Source organism: Pygoscelis adeliae, unplaced genomic scaffold (assembly GCF_000699105.1).
Source record: "Pygoscelis adeliae isolate BGI_AS28 unplaced genomic scaffold, ASM69910v1 Scaffold135, whole genome shotgun sequence".
In the NCBI taxonomy this organism is placed as follows: domain Eukaryota; kingdom Metazoa; phylum Chordata; class Aves; order Sphenisciformes; family Spheniscidae; genus Pygoscelis; species Pygoscelis adeliae.
In genome coordinates this window covers 76,759-101,347 of record NW_008824908.1, presented here as the reverse complement: position 1 = coordinate 101,347, position 24,589 = coordinate 76,759, and the positions used below count along the sequence as shown (strand labels likewise).

Below are 24,589 nucleotides of genomic sequence, written 5' to 3'. Positions count from 1 at the left end.
ACGACAAAATAAACCAATTCCAAATTTTTAAGAAACACAAACTTTCACAAGATCCATCAATGGGACCAGCATAAACTTCTGCCACCATTCATAAAAAGACAACAGCTATCATTTACACAAACCAATGGAGGAATCAGGGACTGCATTAGATCTCAACAAAATTTTCCGCTGGCACAAGAGACCTAACATACACCACATTAAAGTCATAATTCTGGCGGAAAGCATATACTACAATTCACCAGCTCTTCTGTCCCTACATTATATGCTCTCTCTCCCTTCACTTACCTTTTCCTGATCCTATGTTGTCATTTTTTCCTCAAAGTCCTCCATCTTAGCACCCATTTTTGCCATCTGCCCTGCTGCTACTTAAAACCTCCTACACACAAATGTAGCTTTCTATTCTTACTCTTAGAATCATAGAATCATAGAACCATTAAGGTTGGAAGAGACCTCTAAGATCATCGAGTCCAACCATCAACCCAACACCACCAGGCCCACTAAACCATGTCCCTAAGCGCCTCATCTACCCATCTTTTAAATACCTCCAGGGATGGTGACTCAACCACTTCCCTGGGCAGCCTGGTCCAATCTTTAACCACTCTTTCAGGAAAGAAATTTTTCCTCATGTCCAATCTAAACCACCCCTGGCGCAACTTGAGGCCATTTCCTCTCGTCCTTTCACCAGTTACTTGGGAGAAGAGACCGACCCCCACCTCGCTACAACCTCCTTTCAGGTAGTTGTATGGAGCGATGAGGTCTCCCCTCCGCCTCCTCTTCTCCAGGCTAAACAACCCCAGTTCCCTCAGCCGCTCCTCAGAAGACTTGTTCTCCAGACCCCTCACCAGCCTCGTTGCCCTTCTCTGGACACGCTCCAACATCTCAACGTCCTTCTTGTAGTGAGGGGCCCAAAACTGAACACAGCATTCGAGGTGCGGCCTCACCAGTGCCGAGTACAGGGGCACCATCACTTCCCTGCTCCTGCTGGCCACACTGTTTCTGATACAGGCCAGGATGCCATTGGCCTTCTTGGCCGCCTGAGCACACTGCCGGCTCATGTTCAGCCAGCTGTTGACCAATACCTGCAGGTCCTTTTCCGCCAGGCAGCTTTCCAGCCACTCTTCCCCAAAACTGTTCATATTCTTAACCCCATACTGTTCATATTGACAAATTTATAGTGAACCAACGGGGTATCTCAAAGTGTAAGAAAAATTAAATTTCATTCAAAAATATACTGTATGCATAAAATTAGCACATACAAAGCATATGTGTTCTTTTCTCTTCATGAGCCAATATAGGTTGGTCTGGTTACATAGGAACTGAGTACAATTGATGTTTTCCCATTTCACAATTTATGCATTGGAAACCACATAGGTCTTGGGCCCTGAAATCTGATGGAAAGCTGCATTTTCATGACCTGAATAATTCAAAATTAAGGGAGGGATGCAGGGAAGAGGTTTTAAAAATTTCATAGCATTTTTTCAGCATTGAACCCAGACATCTATTATTTCAAATATTACTATACAAAGTCTATACAGAAGATATTGATGATATGATTATACTGATTCCATCACATCTTCCTAATAAGCACCTACCAGAAACTCAAGCTTCCTAAATGATAGGTATAGAAAGCAAATATTCTTACCCTCAATAGTCTTGCAAGTATTTAAGGAGACTGCCATGGCAGTAGGATGGAAAGCTGTGCAACCTATCTAAAAGCAACACTGAACTGTGTACCATTTCTGCAGATTACCAAAACTGGATTATGACCTTAAGTGGTAACTTCAAATCCAACAAGCAAATACGTTTCTCTAAGTCCTTGAAGTATGCAGCACTTATCTGGCTTAATTCTGGTGGCTCACAACCTGCTGTCTAAACATGTAGAAGTTTTCAAATGTAATTTCACCACTAAACTGTACCTGTTGTTAAGCATTTAAATATTGAGTGCCAGTAGGTACCTAGCAAAGGACAGTTTGAAACATGCAGTTTTCCTTCAGAAAAGGATACTTACATGAAAGAACTGCATACTGATGCCTTAAAACCAAATGCACCTTGGAAAACTGAGCAATGTGTGAGGTGATGTATCACATCAGTGCAAAAAGCAAACCAACAAAAAAGTACGGTACATTCAACCCACTTGTTCAAATGGATCTGAAAACCTGACTACATCACATTCCAAAAAGTCTCTCAAAAATGGCACTGAGGGGTTCTGCATTTATCAGCACTCATGTTTCTTCAGCTCCGAGGGAAAAAAGTGTTTTCAGAACTGCCATTGCCTCAGTTCTCAGTCTTAAAATAAGATGGCTCTGTCTGACTTGTGCATCAGCAATAGGTTACGTGCATCAATTTCTGACCTTTTCTTCAGCTTTGAAATATCACCAATTTCAAATTTACCTGTCCTAACACACCAGGCTGAATGCCTTGTTTCGCAGAAGTGACAAAATTGGCCCCTTGCCTTCAATGCAGCAGCAGAGCAGAGGAAAATGTAGGCCTGTAGCTACAGGTTGGTTAACAATTCCACCGGTGATAGACAAACCAGAAGAGCATACACCTTATTCTAAAGTCTCTCTTCTGACTCTGCAGTACATTTTGAGGTGAAATGTAATCTTGTTGCTTTCCCAAGCATTTATGCCTCTGAAAATAGTCAGTTATTCTGTTGAGGTGGCAGCTACTATTTTTACATCATTGCTTTTCAGAATAGAAGCACACTTTAAATTTGTATCTTCCAAATTAAAACCATTTTAAAACATAATCAAGTATAAGCCAAGTAGGACTAAAGGTTACTTTATGTGAGGAAAACAGCCTTACGAGCCAGATGAAAGACATGATGCAACCACCAGACACAGCCTCATGATTCCCATTGTATTCATTAAGGCATAATGGAAAGTTTTAAATTTATCATCTTCCACAGTGTTATAATATTCTGTCAATTTTGTAACATTAATCTTGCTGCAGAGCTTTTTATAACATACAATCACTTAAAATAGTGTCACAACCTACCGTTTAATGCACGTAAAGGTATGTTTCATGAACACTACTCCATGAGTTTTTACTAGGACAAATATATAATGTAGAAAAAACTGAACACCTGTATATAATAGTAGTGATTCAAAAGCATTTATACCAATAAAACTTACCGTTTCATTTGCGCACCTTTTTTCTTTACCTAGAGGATTCTAGAACATAGCGCTGGAACAGAAACTCCTGGATTAACACAATCTAATGGAATGGTGCTATAAAATGGGCAATTTTTTTTGCAGTTCCATTACCTTTATCAGTTGCTCTCCATCATAAATTTCTCAGTTGTAACTACAGTGCATGTGACTTAATATTTTTACCTGAGAAGAGCTTGGTCTGCCCTAAAACTACTCTGGATAAATTTATGCGCATTCTGGAAAATCTCATAGATTTATATTAGATTCTGGGGCGGGAAAAAAATTATAGAAGATTTTGAATTCTGTAGAAGAAAATAAATCACTTGACCAAATGCTCTACAGAGTATTTTACATTAGCACAAGCAGCTCATGGCATTCAGGCAGAGGCAGAACAGAAGGAAAAAATAGAACTGTAATTCAGTCTATAAATTAGACTGAATGGGACTCATCCACGTGTTTTAAATACAGGTCTTTAATTTTTAAAAGTAACATACATTGTACTGGAGTTTAGAAGATCAGATTCAAACCACTAGGATCTTCATGATTGTAAACATAGGTTCTGCTATCAAATGTCTGCACATTTTTAAGGAGAGAGAGATGGAACTACCTTGAGATATCATGTATGTTCCAAAGGTTACATCAAGATGTCATTTACATCCCTAGGACATCTCCAATGAGGGATACAGTTAAAGCAAAACTTGTCTTTAGAAATGTCTTTTTATTTCAATTTTAATTGAACCATTACCTGTCTTCAAGGATATTAGAAATTTCCTTCAATATCTTTTGAAAATAGAAGGGAAATCAAGATAAACAAATATTTGAACTCAATATTATTGGCACCTCGATACCAGTGGTTGTTTCCTGTTTCACAAAGAGAAAACAGTTCCTACATTTTAACAATGCTTTTGATATTTGCTGTCAGTATTTTTTTTTTATTTTTAATTTACTTTGGAAATCCCGCAGCTCTCCACCATAACACCAGTAGCTTACAGCAGAATAGCAACACTGACAATGACTTGTGTCATTAGAATAAATAAATTCCGATAGCCAATACAATCAATTCACAGACTGGCGGATGCTTGAAAAGCAATAGTACCTATTAATTTTGAGCCAGATCTTATCATCCTCCCTCAGACAGAACCCTCACTCATGTAAGAGCTGACCCGTTATTCTAATGCATATTTGCAGGAGCAGACCATTAAGAGCGAGCTTTGCTGTATATGAAGTTAATGGTTTAAGCCTTGAGCAGAGTTCTCCCATGAAAAGTTTCCCCTTCAGAATGGACATCTAACTAGGTCCGAGTCAAACTAGATTGTAGTCCAATCAAATAAAATATTTGCAAAAAAACCCCCAAAACTCTACCAGACCTGAGTAGACAAAATAATTTTCTTTCCTTCAGGCTTCTGACTACCCCTGTGTTCAAGTGCACATAATTTTAAAACACAAATAAAACTAATCTCTGTATATTCATCGAGTGCTGGAGAAGATCAGCATTTCCTTGCACATGTGCAATCACCTACTTTGGCAGCTCTCAAATTTCTTATTTTTCTACCACGCTGAAGTCTTCTATCCTTTGCATTCTATCCTTCTATCCAAAAAATCCCAGCATATAATGGCTAGAAACCAGCAGATACCGACTCTTACTCTGACCTACAATTAATTTCCAACTTAATTAAAGCCTTTATTAAAAACATATTTTTTAAAACTCTAGAGGTCTTTCAAAAGTGATGAAAACTACTCTTTTGCTAACAAAACAAAGGAAACACAATGAGTTTAATTTAGGTCACAGTGACATCAGAGAGGTTTATTTATTGCCAGCTTTGTTGTACCCAACAAAGCTTTAATCTGTGACATACTGTAGCTTGTAAAACAGCAAAGTGGTATGGTATCAGAGAAACTACACCATGTCATACATTTCTAAAAACGTCTGGTGTCAAGCACATTACATTCAGCAACATCATCAAGAAGAAAGAGAAGGGATTTTTGGGGGTGTTTTTTTGTGTTTTCAGTTTACATTTACAGCTGAAACAGCCTTTGAAAATTCCTATAAAGACTTCACATACTGAGAGACAGCTGGTTTTATGTAGTCGGAGATGATGAGAGTACAATGTTTTTATGAAGCTGAAAATCAGGGCAGACCTTTAGGTTTTACAAAGGAAAAGGGTGAGAATCAAGTTGTGCTTCCATGAACCACAGAGCTCACCCAGCATCAGACAGATGCATCTCAGTAGGACAGAAGGGTGGGAAAACCGGAAGGTTTCAGCACACACAGGACAAGGATTATTTTGTTTGTTCAAGCCAGGGTTTCATGGTGTATTAAGGGGTAGAGTTAATTTCTTTTCTAGTAGCTGGTATGAGGAGTCCACCATGGCCTTTGGGTACCAAAAACCCCTATTTGTCCGGCCATGTTTGGCAGCCCCCCTGCAACCCTAAGTCTTTTGGGAGCACCTTGGGAAGTGCTAAGCCATTGCAGACAGATTAACAGAGCCTGGAGAACTACAGTGGCCCGACGGACGTGTGGCTGCTGAAAAAGTGACTGAGAGTAAGGCTTTAACAACTGTTACGCTTGCCTGAAAAGAAGGTTCCTCTTAATTTTAACCAAACGGATATTGGGAAGTATATGTATTTGTCGTTCAGCTACTTCTTAATTACATTTAACATATGCTACCATGCTTCAGACTTCTCAAAATATCAGACTTATTCAGATCCACATGCCAGCGATAGTTTGTATCTGATGGTTAATTTAACCTGAGTTCAGCTACCAATGCGAAAAGTTCACCTGCTTGTGAGAAGCCCAGATTTCCCTGTTTGTTCGTAAACCTCCCCAGCATGGTCTAACTGTAACAGAGAGTCATTTACAGTATAACCCTGTGCTGCAATGCTGATAAAGAGACAAATAAAGATTTTGACTTTGACAACTGCACTTTAAATGTATTTTCTAAAAAAATAGATAGTTCCACCGCTACCACATCTAATAAAAATTAATTTACTATGGATGCATGGTTAGTGTATTTCTTTAAATTGAGGAGAAATGAGAGAAAATTTCCTTAGAGCTAGAATAGAAGATATCTTAAATACAGAGGGGTGCAGAATCCCCGTATATTTTGTGTGGTTTTTGGGTTTTTTTGCTTTTAAATCAAACTGCTCAGTCAAATAAGCATTATACGGGGAAAAAAGATTAAAACTTAGAATTTTTTTTTTAATCAGTTCTTATTCAATTAGTGGTTTTTTTAAATGTTTCCTGTTTTTAATTTACTTTCACATGAAATCATATTGAATAAAATAAACCTGTCACTTATAACAAGATTCAAAAAGAAAACCAGAAAATCCCCTAAAGGAAAAATAAGACTATATGCTGAAAATAACATATCACAGACTTGATAAAAATTTAAAGCAAGAAAAAATGGTAACATGCCTTTTATTTCATCTCTGCAGTTGGTAACTTACTACAATTGGTTTTTACCAAGTTACTTACTTTGGTATTGTATTTAGACAAATATCTGTACAGTCTTATAAGAGAATGACTGCTGGTTTGTGATTTTAATAGGTTCTCAGAATAAGAGTCCACAGTTGTCACAGCAGAGCAATACCAACTTACAGTATGATTTTACTGACATCAGTAAAATATCAGACAAACTCAGTTTGACTCAAATCAGCTATAAGCACTATTTTTTTTCTAAACCTAATATTATTATAATGCGATTTTTCATTATTAGTCCAATTCAACTTGTATTGAAGTCAATGAGATTATACTGAGTTCTGTAAGCATTAGATCAGGCTCTATGATGATGCCACAGCTACAACAAAATGAGTCTTGTCAAAAGGACTAAGATAAAGTACATCAAGCTTCTATTGTTAACAAATTATTAGTTTATTAAAAACTGAGTTTCCAAATTCTCATTTACTTTTCATCTGTTTGTTTATTGTATCTCAGCTGGTATAATCAAAATAACTGTTCATTTTCATTTTACATGAGCTGTTTCAGTCACTTTCATTTTCATGGTTTTGTCCACTGGCATAATGTTCACAACAGTTTGCCAACATTACTGGAAGATGTTTAAACTCAAGTAAAATACATGCCTTATAATTTTGCTTATGTTATAGCAAGGGAAAGACTGATATTGACCTTAAAAGATTTTACAGTACTTATACAGAATGCCCAGTTTAAGCATTGGTCAACCTATCAAAACCTCTTTGAAACTTGGTTTTGTAAGATTTTATTTTGATTTTCTTGTGATTTAGGCAAAATACCATAGCACTCAGTTGGTGCTATATGATATTATTTGTGATAATAGTGGAACCACAGTACAGCGAGAGATAAGACTGATATAATTGTTTTAATATAACATGCAAAATGTTGCACATGTGGAATAGAAGAATTGAGACCAAAGAGGAATATTATATGATTGAGAAAATAATGAAAATCTAGCTAAAATTCATGGTCTTTTTAATATCACACATTTTGCTAAAATGCCAAGTGATATTAAAAGTGCTGTGGTGAGTCTTAAATCATATATATTCTGTCTACTGTAAAAACTGCACATTCAAAAATAATTAAAGCCAATATGTCTAAACTACAACATACAAACTGATGTACAATCTCATTAAAAATATACTGAGATTTCTGTAGAAAGCATCCCAGGATTCAACAGGAAAAATGTCTATTTGGGAGTATTATATAGTATTTATCACTATTTTAATGTAATGTTTATCACTAATGTGCCAGCAGAAGCCTTCTTCTCAGAAGGTTAACTCTTTGAAATTAAACAAAAATTAGCGCATGGAAAGTGCTTAATTGTTGTTCTCTTCCTATTTTTAAATGGAGGAGGTGCATAACATTACCAAGATATGCATGTATTTTTAATTAAGATAATATCATTTGAGGTTGTGGTTCCTAAGCCAATTTACTATTTCAAAATGCAGTTCTCCTAAATACAAACACAAGAGGATCAGAGCATTGTTGCACAAATCATTATGCTTTTAACAGCTGTTCATTTATGGTCTCTATCATTTTGGAAACAATAGGAACATGAACAATTGACTTTATACACAGAAGCGTATTCTTCTGCCAGGTATGTTCCCCTAATAGGTCATGTTTCTGTTATATCTTACCTTCTTACGACCTGGAGATTAATTTTCTTAAGATCCTTCCCATGAATTCTAAAGAAGTTTCATTATTGTTTTTAAATAATTGGCACTACCTACTTAAAAAAAAAAATACGTGCAACAGAAATTACAAGAACTCTGAAGTCTAATATCCAAATAAGTAATTCCATTTTGCATGGTTTCATCCTAAATCTTCAGATTGACAAAACAGTAGATTTTCAGTACAGCAGATTACTTTTATTAAACTACATTTCAGATGTACTTCAATCATATTTTATTACCCTTTAAAATTAAATGAAATCAGAAGATTTAGGAGATTAAATGCCATTAAAAAAGATTAGACTATCTTTCCTATTATAGTGTAGTTTTCTTTCTAAGTTTTCTTTTCAGTCTGTCCATACCAAAACATGCCCCTGCCAACAACAAAACAGTATTTGGTAAGTTTAGATCATGGACTGCCTATTATTGGCTACAGAATAACTCTGAAACCACTCCTGAATAATAATTTCCATGACATAAATACTGTAGAGTCAACCACAGTTGATCTAAAAAATATTTTTCCATGTCAGGTCTGGTCTGATGAACCATCAGGCAAATGACAGTGCCATCGGTGATAAACCATTACCACTCTCTCAAAATTTCAGAAAGAACCAAATTTCATTCTCAAACATGGTGGCAGTGAAACTAATACAGATACCCAGAACATACGCACAGGTTTTTCTTCTATTCTATGGCAACTGCTTACTTTATCAATTAATCCGAGTACTTCTCCGTTCAGGAAGACTGCTCAGCTATTGCTAATAAAATACCAAATTTTAACATTGAATTTTGAAGGAGTCTTACTTCTAGACATTTTTCCAAGCTGTAAGGCTGAGGATGCTAAACACACTTGTTCTTCATATACTTATCCCAGGGTGTTGTCTGCTCTTTTAGCTGGAAGCAAACCTCTAGTAAATTCCTATTTATCTCCTTGCCAATCAAGAAGTGAATGACTGACAGTAACAGAGCCTTATCTAGAACTCCTGTCTGTGGTGCATTCTGCTAAATGATGTCATCGCTCTAGCAAAAGAAAATAAGCAGATTATTACAGTGACTAGAAGCAAACTAAACATTTGGATTTTTGCATGGACAGATTTACACACTGTCTGTCAGATAAAGCACAGTTTGCCTGCTGCTTACACAACAAGAATGTGCCTGACAGCTTCTTCCCAGCTTTAGTATCTGATTACATAAATAGGCCATTCCCCCACCATTCCTAAAGACTGACAGTCTGTCTTAGTTTAAAGAGCAATTTCTGACTATCAGCCTTTCTGTCTTGCACATGAGGCTGATTATCATCAGGGCACTTCCTGGAGGTCCAATCAGTTGGTTTTTCTCTTGAACTCAGGATGTTACAAAACTTGTAGCCACAGGAATATTAAGAAAATGAAAAACAAACTGAAAAAAAGAACAAACACCCACCCACAAGTAACAACAAACTACTCCCTCAAGTAACAACAAACTCCCCCCCGCCCCCCCCCCCGCCCCAGGCACCTTTTTCATGAGTGGGTCTCAGGAATTCATACAGCAGCTCCATTGTCCAAGTTTGCAGTTGCCTTCCCAAACTAAACTTGAAAACTGACTTATAAACGAACTTCAAAACCTTCCGTATATTTTTGTATTAGCTGTGCAACTGTTAGTCTTTTTTAATAATTCTGCTTTTCCAAATCATACCTCAGTAAAACTATGCTTTAAATTAGATGCATTTTACTGTTGCTAGTTGACTCAAATATTTTTAAGGTATAAGCATGTAAAAGACATGCCATTTTTCACAGCTAAATGTATGCAGGTGTTAATGAACTTATTTAAAAAATGGTTCTGAGCACCAAAAAGGGTAAACACATAATAACTCTGCTGTTTACAATGGTAAACAATTGCAAGTCATAACCACAATATTGTTCCTAGTTATTTCAGCTATAACTTGCAAGGCTTCATAGCCAGACAAACCAGATGAAATATGTTGCTGCAGGTCTGCTCTGATGGATCCCTCTGAAATACCCACATTATTGCTTTTATTTTATTATGTACCACACTTCATAACTGTACACAGCAGAGTACAATAAAAACTGCACTACACTCCTTTATGTACTTATTAAATAGGTCAAAAAGTTACCATAACAAATAACTTGCTCTACTCAGGGTCCATTAATAACACATCTTGTTGGGACTCTAAAACAAACATGGGGGGGAAAAGAACAGTGGAGAAGTGTCTATTATTTGGTGCTGCTGCCTAACTGTTTGCACTTAAAGAGCGCGGTATTATTAGTCACAGCATTACTCAGTTCTAAAATATTAGAATTGACACAAGATGGAAAATTGTGCTATACACAGGTTTGGGGGAAGGGAAAGGGCAGGACAGCATTTTGATCCTACATGTAAGTCCATCTGATTTGCGAAGGTAAGAAACACCACAAAGCCTAATGCTTTCCTGCTAGGAGCCATGAGATCTAGGATTGCGATTCACCTGCACAAAACGTTTTCCCGCTCACAGTAACATTCTTAAAATACTAATTCCTCGACCTAGGCAGAAGACTGGAAAGGAGAAAAATAGCAGACCCCAGCAGCAGACAAGGATGCGAGAGAGCTGGAGATACGCAGGAGGCTGCTTCAAGGCGCGGGAGCTGCCGTAGGCAGACGCCGCAGAGGGGCAGGAGGAGATGGCGGCCAGATGAACGAAGGGAATCGGGGGAGGCTGAGGGGAAGCAAGATCCCCGAGGTACACAGAAACATGGAGGGATTGAAACAAAGGAAGGAAAGCGTTGTGAACCAGAACGCAAAGCGGTTTGGTGAGCGCTCACGAGGGAAGGCTGCCGTACTCCTGGCACGTGTCAGGTGCACGTTGACATCTGGAGCGCTGAAGCCAGCCAGGGAACAGGCGAGAGAGCTGCCGCAGTTAAGATGTGTGGATATGAAGGCAGTAATCCAAATTTTATCGGGGAAGTCGGAGAGGCAAAGACAGATCTAGACAGTGCTGAAGAAATGGCAATAGACAGATTTACAGACGGTTGAGAAGTGGGAGAAGGAGAGTTCATGGTCAGGGAAAGATGTTAAGGGTATGGGCGGTAGAGACAAATGGATGAGGGGAGAGAAAAGATGGACCTATGCTTGTGAAGATGCTATTCTTGCTCAGAGGGACCCATTCTGTCTTACATAAAATATAAAAGACTCTTGCAGAAGAAAAAATAGATAAACGCACATAATGGTGCCACAAAACAGACGCATCGATACAAACCGAATTTAAAACATGAAGTATATATATAGCAGAAATTATGTTACTCTTGGTCAAACCGATTTAACTCAAAGAAACTGAAGCCCTTGATGACCTCATTATTTTAGTCTTGTTAACTTATGGAGTAAAGACTCAGTGCTATATTATTTGAAAGTTTAATTTAAAAAAAAAAAAGAAAAGAAAAAAAAAGCTTGAAGTCTGTGGAACTGAAAAATGCTCCAGAATTTTTTTCCAGCAGCCGAGATGTATACGTTGATTGCCACTGTCACTTTACAGGAGCATAATCTGGTACTTTTTTTTTTTTTTTCTGACTTCAAATACATATCTGCCATTTAAAATGATGTGGAAACATACACAATAGGAAGGGTTTTGTTATTTTTTGTGGAGAGTCTAGTTTCTAAGAAGTTTTAGTTGCTAAAAAGTATCCTAATCATATATATCTGAAACTGATTACCAAAAAAAAAAAAAAAGAGAAAAATCAGCAAAATGAAACAAATTACTCATAAATCACATTAATAAGTGGGGTTTTAACTATCTGTAGCATGTAGAATATTAACATCTGATGTGCCTATGAATAGTCATTCCTACTAGTATACATTAAATGTTGTAATTGGTTTAAATCAGCATGGGCCATCTGTCTTTAATACTCTTATTACAAGGCAGTAAGCAGAGAACTATTAGAGCTGCAGTATAAGCTGTAAGTTCTTTACCCGTTCTTAAATCATTTAAAAATAATGAGAGCTTTAGCCTTTATCTAATTAACGAGTGCCTTCTTTGAATTAGAAAAACTGTATCATTTAGCCCACGGTTGTTTAGTAAATTGGCTTGGTGGCATGTAAGCTAATGCAGGGTAGCAGTTGCAGTGTCTTGTTCCTGGCTTCTTATTACTTGAATTATAATTCAATGATCACCTTAGATCATGGGCTATTCATAAATCAGAAGCCTGACATCAGATGAAAAATTGTATTAATATATGAAACTTATTATATAGTACAAACTGCTCTCTTGATAAATTACATTGTTCAGGCTTGACAATGATTGCATTTAAAACATTATTCCTGTTTGCTGTTTTACAGACTGAAACCTCTTCATGAAAAATTTACAATGCTCCTCTGTGTTTTGGAGTCAGAGGGCAATAGAAGCAAATGGCAGACATAACACCATACTTTAGATTTGCTGGCAGCAGCAGAGGACAGAAAACACTTTTAAGTGTAGCAAAAAAACCCCTCAGCTGCATTCTTAGTATCTACATTTCCAGCCTTATGAAGATACTAATTGTCCTCTGCAGCAGAAGCACAGTAAATAATGAAATTTTAATTTCAGCTTTCTGGATTGCTTTCTTCTCCTATATAGGTGCATGTTTCACAGATATTTATAGCTTTAGAGGAAAAAATAAAGGGGCAAACCCATGAAGTTTAATTTGAATTGAGGCCGAGCTCCTTAGATGATGCGTTATGACAAATGCTTTTTGCCAAGGCTGACTGGGTTACTCATGCTGTAGTTCCATATTATTTACATTAATTACATGAAGGCTGCTTTGTTAATGGTACATTCTGGTGTGGGTCGCAGCATGATATGCTAATGATCTAAGAAAAATCTGCATCTCCAATATTTATGATAATTTGGGAGAGGAAACAGGATTGCCTTTATTTCTCTTTCTTCAACAGAATAAAACAAGCAGTGTAGAAACAATTGCATTCATGGGTTGGGGGGAAAAAGTTCTAATCAAGCCGACATTTAGGTGTTATAAATGGAGGAGAATAATTTATTGTTTGGGATCTTGTCAGACCCTCTGACAAAGTGATAATACAGCATTTCTCTGGATTTCTTACATTAAGAAGGCTGTATCAAACTGAATGAAAAGGAATTTTAAGATGAATTAGAACTCAACGTTTCTTCTTGCTTCTTCTTGTAACGTTTTCTCATGTCAGTAGCAAATATACAGCAATACATTCAATTCAGGCCATGTTCAAGTTTATGAAATGGAAGAATATTACTATACCATTAGATATCACTTCAGGGGGAAAAAGGCTGCTACTGTCTTTCTGTTCATCTTGAGGTCTTATTAAGCCAAATAAAATCCAAGAGAAGATTATAATACAACATTGCATTTTGCATCCAAATACTGCAAAAACAAGTATTAAAAATGGCAAGTTTTTTTTTTGTTTTTGTCCGTCCCTCTGTCCCCCCCAAAAAATAGAAAACCAGAAAACAAAACCAGAAAAAAAACCTGCCCAGAAAGTAAAAAAAAAAAAAAATCTTATTCCATCAAGGATGCCTACTGCTTCAGAGTACAAGCTCTAAAGTGAGCCACAGAGACTTGTGGAACGCTCCTATGCAACAGAAATGAAACAAAAGTCTTATTCTGTGAAGTTGCTTCCCTTTAATAACTTGCTGCCTTTATATGTTATTTCAGACAAATGAACTGGAGTGCTAGTTTGTCTTTCCTGGATATCAGGCATTATAAAAGCATGAGCTATCTATGTTTGCTCTGATATCAGACTTTCCCTCTCAATTATCTCCTTGCAGCCTCAATGGGAGTATTGCTACAAGAAGCAAGCTACCTTCCTTTTAAAGTGCTGACTTATCAATACTTCGAAAAAAACAGTAGGATTATTACCATCTCAATCAGTTATATGATTGTGAATTTTACACTCAGAATATCAAGTACTGGTTTCTACTTGAGTTCAGCTTTATAGACAGCTACTTATCTCTAATTACAAACCAAGCTGATTTTAATAACAGCATTATTTGTCTGAAGTGAACAACATAAATGCAAGCACATGTGTTTGGCCTCCATTTGAGCACTAATTTATCTTGCTGCAGTTGAAATAAGAAAAAAAAAACAACAGGTAATATTAAATCTGATTGACTGTCATGTGCTGATTTTAGTTTGCACTAGGGCAACAATGCTGCAAGTGCTTAGCTACAAGACACCATGTAGCTTTCCTTCGTGGGCTCCATTTCAAACCTCCTAACGTCCTGTGGCAATGCCATAAATTTCATAAGCTTTGGAAGGTGGGTGAATGTGCTAGGTAGCGTTGGAGTAGAGGAGGCACTTTGAGTTATATATTAAAGACTCCCAATATCAAATTTGTAACAAAAAAAGCTCCATTCTCTGGGAAATCGAGCAATTCTGAATCCTCCATGTGTACCAACCATATGTCCTTCTTGCCAGATAAGAGCAGTGGCTGTGGGAGAAGTGATTGAATGCTCTTTATCATGAAATAAGGTATCTGTTTTATAATAACTTACTTTACAACTGCTTGTGCACTAATGTCTTTACACTTGCCTTCTACCACAGTGACCTGAAATTCCCAAGGACCACAGCTGGATACAAAGTAAGAACTCGTCTGCGTTCATCTTCCAGTCCTATTCCAATCTCTCTGTGCTACTCTTGTAGTAAAAAAGAAGCATGAAGCACTGCTTTTAATCACAAAATAATGAAAAGTACCCTCCATAATTACAAATTTGTGTGTTGCAGCATCACTACCAGCTTCACCATAAAGGCCGTTTCAAAGATTAGAGCACCTGATATGCTGTACCTCTAACAACCTCCATCCATCTAATTCTTCTGCAAAGAGATGGCAGTTCCATATTTTGCCCTATTGGATTCCGGAAGCAAAGCTTACAAAAAAAAAGCCCTTATATTTCTGTCACTTAACTGCATCAGAGAGCACTGTTACACCTAGCATCTGACCTGAAATCAAGATGCCCAGTTGCTTGAAGACAAAGCCAGTATACTGATTGTGTCCAGTAAGTTAAGGAATAAGCTAACCTACAACAGCACTGTTATTTATAAAAGATGCTTTCATTTTTCTAGAAATTCTTCCTCCAAAGTACTGACTACATCAGGCCATGCATAACTTATAACATCTCTAATGTTGACTTCTAAAGGTAACATAGCTACAGTTTAAGTAAAGGTTTTATTGTACCACTTTGAGAAACTTCAACAAAGATTTCTTTCTGTGGAATCACAGCTCAGATAAGAAAATAAAAATTTTATTATCAAAAGCAGAATAAGTTTTCAACTGTACACAATGCATAAGCCCAGGTGCTAAGCTGCATAAGACACACCAACTGTACAGTGGTTTCCATTCTTTTACTAATAAAGTTCAAGTCCTTGCCTTGATATTCAAAAACCATCAATACATTACTCCTTTTCAACTCTTCGTAACAGTGACCCACCACGACAACTATGTTCCACAAACACAAAACGCAACTTTAGAACAAAAGGGCAGCATGACACTGAAGAAGACACACTGTATTTTGCAAAGAGCTGAACAACTCTGTAGAACATATTTCCACATGCAAATACTTTTTGTATTAGCTTTTTCCTCAAGCATTTCTTTGCATATAGATAGATAGGTTACAAAAAGGAAATCAGTGAATAGGCACCCAGAAAATTTGTTCCTTTCTCCCAAAATGGCAAAAATAAGATACTTCAACTATTCCAAGGAGAGGATATATTTTTGGGGTTTTCTATTTACAAATTTTGTATTTTCCTGCGTAAATGAACGTAAATGCGTAAAACACACAGAACATAACCCTCAGGTAACCAAAACTAAACTAGAGGCAGGAGGCTCTTGCAGGCAGGAAGTAAGCCATTAGAGGCAAGAGGTTATTCTGGTAGAGAAGGCTTGCAAGGTCCTGTCATGGTACACGCACAGTATTGATGCTGAATTGTAGGTTTGGGTTTCATATTCTATTTGGTTTTATTTCCTCCTCAGGTATAAGTTCTGTATGTGAAAGTATAATATTGACAGGTGTTCAGATTGGTGAGAGAGAATTATCTGTGACTACCTAAAAAAATAAAGATAGAAAACCCACGGATCTTCATATTGGCCAAATACCGGCCACAATTTAGACGTAAAACTTCAGAAAATGTAAGAATTCTCTTTTCCAAACCACAGACACAGATTAAGAAATAGCTAGCTAACTAGAATCAACCCATGAAGTTGCAACTGTAACTTCTTTTTATCTTCCATGCATTTTAGATGTATGAATTTATAATGAAGTTACCTTACATCAAGCTATAATATTTGAAATAGAATCATAGAATGGTTTGGGTTGGAAGGGACCTCTAAAGGTCGTCTAGTCCAACCCCCCTGCTGTGGGCAGGGACATCTTCAACTCGATCAGCTTGCTCAGAGCCCCGTCCAACCTGACCTGGAATGTTTCCAGGGATGGGGCATCCACCACCTCTCTGGGCAAGCTGTGCCAGTGCTTCACCACCCTCAGCGTAAAAAATGTCTTCCTTATATCTAGTAGCAGCTTCCTTATATCTATAATAGCAGCATAAGGTATACTTAATAGCACTTTGTTATACTAAGTAACATGAAAACATGTTAACTAAGATTTAAGAAGCTACATCAGAAAAAAAATATTCTATTAAAAACATTCTATAAGAAAGTCCTTAAGTAGACCCATTTTTAGCCAAGCTGACCACAAAAGTTTGAATACCTTGCCAGATACTATATATTCCAAATATAACCAATAAGATATAATTTTACTTACAAACTAACCTGACTTAGAAAAAACCAAAACCATACAGTGCAGTATCATATAGCATCACCAAAAATAAGCATGTTGAATACAAAACATGACTTTATTAGATAAGGCACTACATTGAGAAGCCTGTGAGAAGAACAAATAGAACAAAAGTCAAATATCAGTTAAAAAATTGGAAGACTGTAAGATCACAAGGCTGTGAAGCTTTTGAAGTTGAATGACTAACAGATGTACAAACTACTTTCATATATGTAGCAGTCCCCACAATTTTATGACTCCAGTTCGAAAAAGAATATTGGTATGGACATGATACTGTTGTTTTGTATGATCACTAATAGTTGTTAAAGATATCTGACCAAAAAAATAATTAATACATCGTATTTTTTGGGAACAAGTAAAAAAGGATTGTGTTCAAGTCTATCTGAAGTTAAGGCCATTTCTGTAAACAGCTGGAAGTGTGGACGGTTGAAGCGAGTATGGAATTTCACAAACCTGGTCAAAGGACAGCAGAGAAGACCAACACAGAAAGTAGCCACTAAAAACATGTGAAACCAGAAAGTCAGTAGCTCCAGTGGATCTGCAGCAAACAGAGCCAGAGGGGGCTTGGTATGTCCTATCCAAACATCGATTGAAGCCAAAAGCTAAGAACAACAAGAGGACAATGCCCAGAGTCAGGGACACATTCTATGTGCTCCACCCATTTTTTGCTCAGATCACAGAGCAAAACCCAGCAGAACAACAGATAGAGCTACTAGGTTTTGTTCAGCATGTTGTTCCTGAAACAAAGACATCCACAAGAGAAAGTCTGAGCAGTAGTGTTGTCACCTGGCTAGCATGAGCAGCCCCTGCCTGATAATAGCTTCAGTCTTGTCACTGACAATCACCCTATTAATGCTGTCTTTTAAAATCTATCTAGGGAGACTGATACAAAATCCAAAAAGAGATTAGGAATACAGCTGTCATAACACTATGAGTGAATCATGCGAACAAACTCTTTATTTCAAGAAATTGGTTACTGCAACTGTGAAGCTGAACTGGAGAACCTACCCTCATGTCAGCTCTCACGAATGAGCAGGAAAATGTTCTCCGCACACATACTCCTGACCCCAGGGACAAGTTGGTAAGCCAAATTGAATGTTTTCCAAGGACCACAGACCTCAGCTAAAACTTCCTGAAATTCTCACCTGCTTAGAAGTCCTACTAGGAAGTTTAGCCACAGATACCTACAAGCCAGATCAAATCACTAAGTAATTGAAAAACTAATGCAAGAGGAATTCATTACGCTGATTAAACCAGTATTCCTACTTTACTAAACTAGTACCAGGAGACTGGAACCTCTTATTAACAAATAAGGACTGGACTTTATTATTAATAAATTATTACTTTATTAGCAACAAAGCTACAAAAAGCACTCGATTTCAAAAGCTCAATATGAAAAATCCCATCCATGATCAAAAGAATTCATACAATCTTGAACAAAAACAAAGCAAAGCTTTGAATTGGTAATAACATTATAATTATTAGAAGCTCTGATTACAATGGCATAAAGACTTATGACTGGCCAAATACAAGACAAATTAGATATCTTCAAAATTATGATTTTCATATTTGGTTTTGATTTTTTTATGTGATAGAGTTAGGTATCTACAAGAGGCAATGCTCTAGTTGTAAGTTACTTCTTAGCAAAGTGGTTTTGAACTGCTGAAGTACCACTATTTGAAAATTGAGCAACTAAATAATATTTTTTCAAACTCATTGTACAAGCATTTTGTTAATCTTATACAATCAATCAGTCCCATGATATTGCTGGTATACATCTCTGATAGGAAGGAAACGAAGAGCAGCGTAAAGAACAATAGTTCGTATCAACATTGAAATCACCTACTTTGACCACAAAAATAAAAGCTCTGCCTTTCTAACAGATTATAACCTCAAGTTAGCCAGATTCATTATTCCTCGATGACTGCAATGCCATTTATTGATTTACATTTCTGATACCGTCTGAACTATTTTCTGATATTACTGCATTTTGTATAATTTCTTAACTTCTTTAGCTAATACAATTGATGCAATTATAACAACTGCCCAGTCTATTAGCTAAGAAATGCAGATTCAAAAAACCTAGGAGAAATCCTTAGTTAAATTAGTTAACCATTGTGTGTTTTATAATGGGCCCACACAGTTTGTAACCATTTATATAAACGTTCACTGATAGCTAGTTAAAGCTAGTATGACAACTATTCACAAACTGATGGAAGTTCCTGCCCAAATTCAGCGATGTCTGGGGTTAGTTTAATCAAACAAGGTTAAGATGAAGGTTTATTTCTTTTGTAATAAAGAATCCTCACCACCCACAACAGCATATACAGAAAATAAATTTTGCTCCCTTGGGCACGAATACCTCCGCTCAATGAACAATGGCTTTCACTCTGCTAATTGGAGAGCGGAGAGGTAAAGGTCATGTGTAAAAACAATAGGGGATATAAAAATAATGCAAACTAAGGAAATTACAGCATTTTCCAATTGTCAGCGTGACAGCTACCAGTGAGAAATAAGGACATCAGATACATGTGCCCTACTGTGCAGGCTGAGTAACAAGACAGCCTGCACTCCAGTATGCTGGCGGTATGTAAACATGTTTCCTTTCTAGGGACAACGGGGCTATGCCCCAACAAAAGTAATAATCTTCGCTAGAATTATGTTGACCTGGAATTTAACTAATCATTTCAATAGGAGGAAATGGGAAGAGGGAGGAAAGGACGAAAACAGAAAAAAAGGGCTTTGAATTAGGTTATTGAAGTGCAACCATTTGAACCATTCTTCTGCTCTAAGTAAATGAATTTTAATGTTCTTTTAGTTCTTGTTCATATTTAAGTACTACCTTGTTTAGCAGTTTGGTTGGGTGAAAAATAAGAGCAGGGATGCGAGCAGCACTGTGTACCTAACTTGTTTTCTATGGATTAGAATAGACAAATGCACATTATAGTAAAACATTTAGAAAAAAGTACATGCCGGCAAACTGTCATTTAACTTTTTGAAAAATCCTTATGTCTATAGTTGTGTCCTTTTCTCAATTTAAATGACAGATGCAGATGTTGTTCTTAGTAGTTAGCACTCACATTAATTTATTTTTAAATGTTTGTACACAGGTTTCAACTACATTAAGAGAAACAACATTTCCAAATGAAATTACAGTAAGGAATTTTTAATCAAGTTTCCTTCTTCCTCCTGTTCTTTTTCCTTGCATCTATTTTAAATAGTTGCCTGGAAAATGCATATACCTCTGAAAAGCTCTAGATTGTGATTTTTTTCAGACTTGCGAAGGGTTGTCATGTTTCAGCTCTTTTCCCCCTACTTACTTGTCCAGTCTTCAGTGTTCTAAGACATGCACTTAAAGGATAATAAAACAAGACCACATTATGTGTCAAATTAAATGTTGTTGATACTTGCTTTGAGTGTACATGCACTGACATTCTGTTATGGATCAGCTGCTGGACAATAATACTTGCACATTCCCCGCCTGACAGATTGTTCTGTATTTTGTTTGAGATGCTCTAATGTTTTTGACGACCCATACAAGGCCACACATTTCAGCAAATTTTCCAAATTAATACTGAGACCAGTTTACAGTGTTTTCTTCAGTAGCGCTCACTCTTACTGATTGTGTCCTAAATAATAAACCATGGCCTCAGGCAGTTTTTCTCAGAATGTTTATGATGAGAACTCATTCATCTAAATCTACTGGCCAATGGAATAAAATAAATCAAGAATTTCCCAAAATATAACAATATTTGTGTTCTCTAGATAATTGATGACTGCAGCTGCACTAATTAAAACCCATGTGAGTTTCATTAATCTTGGTCACTAGGTCCAATTGCAGTACACCACACCCTGATCACTGCATGTTGCCCTTGTGTCACATTCAGGTGAGACTTGATTTTTAGTTAGAATCTCACAATACCATTATTATTTTTTTAAAATCTGAACTATCATATCATGCATGCACCTATTGTGCATCTAAGTGACTTAATTCACAACAGGTAAGCTCAATAATAAATTAAAAATATTACTTAAGACTAAATTGTTTTCAGTAAAATGCTTGCCTATACTCTGCTACCCCAAAGAAGACAGTGAGGTATGGAGAAGGATGAAGACTACCTGTAATAAAAAAATTCTCTATTCAGAGGGGGGAAAAAATAAATTAATTTTTCTTTAGTGTTACTACAGTGGCATTTTGTTTGCGTACCTACACTTTTCTCTACTGGAAATCAAAACTACATCTTCACTAGAGTATTTCTAGGTAATAGCTGTATCATACATATATTTTTCTGTATCAGAGAACATTTTTATAGCTGTAGATATGCTTTGCTTGTTAAAGAAAAAGAAATGTGTCAAAAACTTGTAGTTCAGATAAATATCTACAGAAATAGCTATAACTAATGTTAATAACTAAGCTGCCTTGCAGATCATAAATACTGGGAAATATAAATAACTCCTAGAGACAACTGCACAATCTGTATTTGAGGAAAGGCAACATTTGAGTAATCAATCACATGAAGCCAACACTGTCATAAGCTGAGTTTATGAAAATACTTGTAAACATTTATTAAATGTAAATCCCTCTTCAAAATGTGTGTTATCAGAGATCGCCATTTTTCCATGCAATTTGGAGTATGTAATATACAGCAGCTGATGAATATACAAAAGCCTTGTTGCAGGAGCTGCTTCCTGTTGGTCTCTCGAAGTGCTGGCAGTGATACAATTTCTTTCTAACTAACGTCATATAGAACATGTGCTAGAGAATAACTGATAAAATTTAAAATCTGGCTGTATCATCCTTACCAAACAAAATAATTCTTGCTATTAACACTACTTCTTTTTCAAGATTAGGGAGTACATTTTGCTTTCATTTGCTGATTGAAGTCAATGGAATAAATAATAACTCATGTAACTGGGAACAAGTTTTGGACCATTATGCACAGGCTTATTTTTACACCACGGTAAAGCTTTTGTCAAAACAACTTAAAAGCTGACATGCAAATTTAATAAACGCTGCACTGCAAAATGCTTCCACAGAAAAGCTTTGTGCTGCCCCTTTGGAAGGTTCTTCCTATGTATGGGAAGGAAATGTTGCAAATCTCTCCAGAGAAACGCTGCTGTGTGCTCACACCTGTGCCCTTGGGCACATCTGATTTGCTCCTTCCTAGTTTTCTACTTTCTTTCAGCCCTCAGGGGATCAGCCAGGCTCTGGCCAGCCACCGGGGCTCTGACCACAGCAATCATTTCTCCTATCGATAGCTATTCGGCATACCCAGGCCTAACACCCACAGACCAGTTTCCTGTTTATCTGCTTGACAAATTAGCTCCCCAAAAATTCCTCCAAGAACTAAACGTAAGCTAGGCGGGGATGGGCTCCCAAAATGAGAGACAGTAATGTCATCAGTAGGGCATTATGGATGCTACACATAAGGGCATTTGAAGGTCTGAGAAATAACGTGGAAATGATGCTACAGAACAGCCAAACAAATCAATTCCTTCTGACTGCAACAAACTTACATCTCAGTGGGAACTGATGACCCAGACAGTCCACACTGTTTGCAGGCCATACCCAACCTGCAAGGACAACGCATGAGGCTCTTTTGTACATCGCCTTTTCCCATGAGGAAGCTCAACAACCCACACGCGAGGACCCAATGCCATAATAACACAGATGAATGATGTTGCTAGGGTCAGTTCTAGCCTGGTCTTCGTCTTTTCTGGTATATCCACATACTCCTCCCATGCCATAAAAGTGCAGACACCCTTATTACAAAGTAACTACAAATCACTTATGCTGTGAGGAGGAGGAGGTGCGGTACCCAAAGAAAAGACAGAAGCTAAGTACGGGTTTTGACAACTGTTCTAGCGGCAACATCAAGCTTTTTCATACTTTTTCTGGTGAAACAGTTTAACCAAGTAACTTCTTAACGGGAGCAGCGTTCTTATTTACACGGGGATTTCATTATCCTTTTAACAAACACAGAATGACATAGCATGAAAATACAAAATAAAAATTAAAGATATTCTCAGCAAATGTATGTATTGTACAATGTAATAATAATAAAATTGATCATCTTTGCCACAGGATCTTTTTTCCCCCTCTCTTTTTAAGCATGGCCATCTTATTCTGTTGCTGATGATAAAATCATAGATGACATTTTGGAAGACTGCTATAAGCAGATGTTGTAATATGTGCTCTAGTGCCAGCTCTGGTCAGAAAGCGTAGGTGAAAAAAAATCACACATTGCAACGGTTCAGAGGCCTGGTTGGGCAAGTTGTTCTTAAATAGTGGTAGACTTCCCAGCAGGGGCCAACTGAACATGTTCTGAAGCGATTTTTTGAATGGCCTTAACAGATTTTCCATCTTCCAATTTTGGTCCTCGATGGGCTGTGTTAATGTATTACGAGTCAAAGTCTGAGTTGCTTTTGAACGGAAAAAAACCCAACAAACCAAAACCTTGATCAAAGAGGACGTATGACTCACTCTGCAACAGGAACACTAATTTTCTGACTCCCATAACTCATAAATGGTTGAACTGATTTCAGTCAAACTGCTAGCAGAGACCAAGCCTGGAATATTTCAGTACACAAAGAAAAGTTTTTTGAAATGTTATGAATGAATGAAAAAAGCAGGGCACAAGTGAAAGTACCTTGCAGGATTTACTACAGCATTCTCCCTGCTGTCCCAACACCTTTGTTAAATCAACTGTTAACAAAAACTAATACTGAACTCTTACAATTCAGTTTAAATTTTCCTTAATCCTCCTCTATTTTATTGGAAATCCACATATTCCCAACCTTATTCAAACACCCTATTCTCAAATGCTTATAAGCTGTCAGTGTCTGTCAGTACCTGACAGGCTGTCTTTGTTCCAAGTGTCCATATCTAAATAAATATTTCCCTTCCATATATCAAACACATTGCTGTAATAAGTGTCTCTTCTTCACTGAGCACAACTTCCATTACCCAGAAATGAACAAAAGTAGGAAGGGAGGTTTCAACAGTGCTTTCTGAGTAAATTGTGTTTAGTGTGTGTCTGGATGCATCTAAAGCTGAATTGAAATTTGACTTTACTTTGTCAATGACACAGCACCACAAATTTTAGCAACAAAACATTTTGATGTTATTCCGTTTCAAGAGTCTCCCGAACACTGAGTATTTCTGATATCTGTATTTCAGACTACTTTTACATATGGCTATCCACTCACATTTTCTTAAGAAAAATTCATTTTCCACCCTGCCCATATTTTTTCCTTACCTCTGGGTCACTTCATGTTGTTTCTTTACCCATTCATGACTGCAAAACCTACAAATTTAGTATCATCAGATTCATCCTCTGTTCACTGGTTTTAACTGTCATTATACTCAGTGCCTATAAATTTCTCTCATAAACAGCTAGCATAATTTTACTAAGTTAAGCTCACCTGCGAGCATCTTTTTTTCCATTCTGAATATTGGTATCATATTAAGTATTGCCTCTCGCTGTCAACCCTCATTTTCTTTCTTCTCATG

At 37.0% G+C, this 24,589-nt stretch overlaps 1 protein-coding gene across 1 annotated transcript in view; it reads right to left on the bottom strand.

Moving 5' to 3' along the window:
- The window catches only part of LOC103917744 (zinc finger protein 407-like), a 215,797-nt gene that overhangs the window by 146,908 nt on the left and 44,300 nt on the right, over nt 1-24,589 (bottom strand). The gene's annotated exons all lie outside the window — the stretch shown is intronic.